Raw genomic sequence first — 5,245 nt, forward strand, 5'->3', positions numbered from 1 at the left:
GCTAGAAAGCAGCTCTCCCTTCCCCTCTTTTCAGCCATGTAGGACTGGCTTTTATGAGCTTGGGCCAAGGTGGAGGCATCTCACATTTCCCCCCCCCCCCCAGAGCCTCTTAAGCCTTCCTGGGAAAGGAGACTGAACGGAAAAAAGGGACGGGACCCTTAAATGGATGAACGGACAGGAGGGGAAGAGCCACAAAACCACAAAGACCTCACCCTAGCAGAATCTTCTCTGTGTTTATGTTTTTGAGCCAAAAGGAATATATATAAATATCTATATTATATATAAATATATGTTTGTGTGTGTGAAACAGTTTCCAACCGGGGAAGCCATGTAGAACCTACGGCTGTCGTGAGATAATGTCGGTGTATTTTATTTTAATTTTCCTCTTTTAAAAAAAAACTTTGTTGCTGCCATGTGCATCAGTTCGCGGTACGGCACCGATTTTGTAAACCTAAGGAGTCGGATTGCTGGGTCGGATTGGAGATAATCGGATTCCTCCACCCAACCTTCTCCCCCCCCCCCCCCCCCATGTAGCTCCTTGGACTCCACTGAAATGTAATGCCTGCACTTTCCGTGGTAGGAACATTTTTTGCTCTCGTCACTATTTTTTTTTGTTTTTAGCCCACTAAATTTTCTTGTTTGTAGGCTTGCACAGTATTTTTTCTTCTACACTGGCTCACGGCGCTCTTGAGTTTGCAAGTCTTTTAAAGACTTACGATAACAAATTGAACATATCAGGGAGTAGAGCGAATCCTACTGTGTATTTGGTTTGATGCACCTTTTGGCCTTAAATAGATTAAAAACTGGACCCATCCGGGTGTGTGTGTTAAAAACTTCATTATGGACACGTGAAGTTATTTAAAGGTCAGGAGGTGTTTTATAATGTGAGTTATGTTGGCTAGTTCATTAGTCATTCTTCTTGCCAAGACTTCTCTTCTTCTGACATGTAGAAGCCATTAGTAGACATGGTCATATGGTCATCGCCATGTGGCAGGAGAGATAGACCAATGAGAATTATGTTTTTACTTCCAGTTGATTTTGTATGAAGCATAAACCAGGGACCTCGGCTCCCTTCTGGTGTTAAGAAGGCAAGATGCCTCAAAGAAGGAAGTCAGAAGAGACACACCAACGAGAAGACTCCTTTTTTTTTTGCTTGACCCTTCTTGGACTGTTGAAAGAAAAAAAAATACGTCTAGTGACTTAACCCCTCTTCTGTCACAAATTCAGTGCCTAAAAAGAAAGTGGGGAAAAAAAGACATATATATATATATTTTTTTTTGTATTGAAAAGCCAATATGCTTTTTGAGTGAATTTGAAATTGTACTATGAAAATAATAATGGAAAGTGTACTTAAGTGGCCTCCCGCATCCTGAAAGTCCTGCCAGTTGCGAATCCCAGCACTCCTGAAGATGCACAGAACGTTGAGGCGGATTAGTTCCTCGAGAGGGAAGACTCAAGTTTTATGCTTTACACTACTGTACGTTGGATTTTGTTGAGGAGGGGCATGAAGGTGGGATCATGGAAACTTGCTTACCAGTATGTTATTTTAAGCTCATAACCACAGACAAGAACTTGCTGTTAATAGTGTACAGAAATGTCCATTGGAAGTCTTCAAAATGGTAGCTGCAACCACCTGAGATGGACGCGTGATAGTCATGTTACTCCTGAGAAACCGAGGTCGCCTCTAAGGAGGAATCATTTTCAAAAAATGCTATTTGCTGTAAGAGAGAACGTATCACTAAATTTATTCCGTAAATTTTAAAGAGAATAGTTTTGTTAGATGGGTTCCCCAAGTCCTAAAAGCCAAGTGTTTTGGGTTGGGTTGGGTTGTCCCAGATGAAAACCCATCCCTCAAGTTTGTGATGGCTTCAGCGTGTCTCAAAATGGAACGTCACAGCATTCAAAACTCTCTGAATAATACACACCACTGTTCGAATTCTAGACAGTGCCCATGGCAGGGTGTCTCATTTTATTAGAATAGATGTCCCCACTGTGAAAATTGAACCGTTTTAGCTTCATTTTGACCATAAGGATTGTTAGCAGCTACCTTTTTGAATGCGGTTGCCATAACACATATTTCACAATTTTTCTCTGGTTGTATAGGTCATAGTTGCCCCTTAAGGGTTCCCTATTTATTGAGTGTTTGTTAAGTTTTGAAGTTACGTGAAGAGAAAGTGAGTACGGAACATTGTTTTGAAAGAGGGATGTTTTAAACTGTCTGCAAAAGAAGGGCGAACCATTGATGATGACACTGATAAAGTGTCTGTAACGGATCAGAATCTCCGGATAGCTGTAATTATTGGTAATTAAACAATATTGTCAATTTTATTGTTTAATTGCACTGCTCTGTATGTTGCTCTGGAGGCAGGTTTGCACCACAAGGGCTCAATATATATATATATATGTATGTATATATATATATATATATATATTTAGTTTTGTTTTTGTTTTGTTTTTTACTTGTGTTGGCATTTGTGATGAAGTCTACTGGATACATTTTCACCTTTAAAGGGAAAGTAAAAAAAAACAAAACGAAAAATATCAATGTTTCTGCCTTAATTTTTAGTGGTTTTGCCAGAGAGGGGGATAATATATTATTGGAATTTTTTATTATTTTTTTTTTTTTTATACTGGCAAAAAAAAGAGTTCCCATTCACGACTAACATAGCGAAGGATTTACACTTCCGACGACGTGCCAAACTCTGTATAGTCTTGAATTCTGGAACTGTTATTCCAGAATGACTACTCGTGCTACCTCAGCAGAGGTCTTCATGCCTGCCTAAACCCCGATGCGAACTCGACAGAATACCGACCGTTCTAAATGATCTTTTTTTTTTTTTTTTTTTTTTTAAATAAATATTTTTGATATAGCTATTTTTTAAAGAAATTAAAAAATTCTATCATGACTTTGAACGCAAGTTGTTCTTACGTCCGATACCAAATAGAATTTCGAACCATTACGTTTGTCATTCTTTATCACAACTGTTATCAGAAGTATAAAGCAGTCTGGTTTCTGGCTGCGTGCCTTATCTTTGGTTAGAAGAAGAGAAACGGGGTGATGGGAAGGGAATCAGAAGATAGGATGACTGTTAATGTGAAAGGTGACCTCAGCTTACCCTATAACCATATTTTTTCCCCCAATCCCTTGTCCTCCGAATAGGTTTTCTGAGAATGCTTAGTTTGCTCTGATCTCTGTGAAAGCCATAGTACACAGAAAATAAAACAATGGATTTTAATGTATACCCCTGTTTGTATTGTGAACAAAACTTTTCTTAGTATATAAAATTATTTTACAAAAAAAAAAAAAAATTGTGGGTGTGTTTGATTCATTAAAATGTACAGTTTGCTTCGGGTCTCCGTGTGAAAATTACTTTAATACACAATGAGAGTGCCTAAAAAAATAAAACAAAAAAAAATACATAAAGGCACCCCATAGAAATATTTCCCAGAACAAAAAAATATATTTCCTAGAAATAAAGGAACCCAATATTTAGGGGGTTTATGTATAAAAAGTATTCCAAAAAAATGGATCTTGTATCTGTATTAAGAATGGTATGGTCCAAGCAGCAGGTTGGTGTGTGATAAAGCCACTTTTTAGGATTTTGCACCAATGAATGTTTATATTTCACCCTCACTATATCCAGATTATGGTCACCAAATTGTGGGAATTTACCAAAAATAACACATAATATAATTTTATACACACATAACTGTTTGGAGACTTTGACTGAATGGGGAATGATAGGGGCTCAAAGTTGATGATTTTAAGAACGTATCTAAAACCTCAGAAAACATATCTCCGTATGTATGTATGTATGTATGTATGTATTTATATATATATATATATATATATATATATATATATATTATATATGTGTGTGTGGTATATTTCTACTTTCCTTGTGGCGCAATATTTGAACAGATACGTTTTTTTCTGCCATCATGCAGCGTTTGGGGAGCCTTAGAGAAGTACTAGATAAATGTTGTCAATTTAATTCATATCGCAACTCCATAATCCTTATTGTTATTGGAAAATTGTTAAAACGGGAATATATAGAGAGTCCCACAAAACTCATGTATAGGAACAGCACCATCTACTTGGGAAATGTAAAAAAAAACTTATTTAAACTCAGTTTGGATCATCTTGTTTTATTATAACTTCCAGTTCCTGCTTCCCATGGGATTTCCTGCTTCCTACACAATCGCAGATAATCTAGATAAATAGTGAAGGTCCGGGCAGCTGAAATCTATTAAAGTCCTGGGAAACTCGTAGCTTTGACCGGTTCGACACCACAGATGTTTGCGTACATGCAATTGCATAGGCGCAAAGGACACAACACACAAACCAATCTTATTAATTCCATTTTAAAGTAAAGGAAATGCAATAATGTAATCCATTGTGTCTGTTTTAGTAATATTGTATATCTATACCTGTGGACTTCTAGGCTCCAGCTATCCGGAGCCCTCACTAATAACCTCGTGATCATTGGTCCAGTCGTGGGCCAAACCAAAAATAAAATTTTTCCCATCCAGGATTGTATAAACGACTCATTAATCCTAAAACATCTTTCTTCGGTTATTTAAATCTGAATGATTTTTTGATGTTTCACAAAAAGGATAAGATTAAATAATCATAGACTATCGCCCCATCTAAAAGAGGCAAACAAGATTAAATAGACAATCTTATAAAGTATTGTGTTTTATGGATTTATAAATGTACAATGGGCATTAAATCTTTTAATAAGTCTGATTATAACATTCAGAATCATTTACATGTTGACTCACTTGTTCTAAAGAACAGTTTTATCTCGTATTGGTGTAAATAATCTCCATTTACTGCCTGGGTCCATCTGATTCAGTATTTGAATTGCAAAAGTACGTACAAGAGGTCCCCAAAGTAATTATACAGAGTTTTAATTTGGAGAGATCTTAGTAGATAATAGATTCTTTTCTCAACTTTATAGTGGTCTGAAGCATCACTCCTGGAATTTCATTGGGTCTAGGGCAGGGATTTATATATGCAACCACCTTGCAACCTATTGAAGCAGAGTGCCGAGACATGATGTCATACCCTGGCTCTGCACCTCACAAGATCCCAAGATGACAGCATAGGTGCTGTTATTGAGGTCTATGCCGCAAACTCAACGACCATGAGGTACAGGTCAATACTTTGATAAAAGGGACCCCCAAGCTCCAAGTATTTGCTGGGCCACCTAACGTTGCTCATAACCGGGCCTTTTCAGGA

The sequence above is a fragment of the Sceloporus occidentalis genome, unplaced genomic scaffold (genome assembly GCF_023333645.1).
Source record: "Sceloporus occidentalis isolate IW3139 unplaced genomic scaffold, rSceOcc1.0.p SCAF_252, whole genome shotgun sequence".
NCBI classification, from domain to species: domain Eukaryota; kingdom Metazoa; phylum Chordata; class Lepidosauria; order Squamata; family Phrynosomatidae; genus Sceloporus; species Sceloporus occidentalis.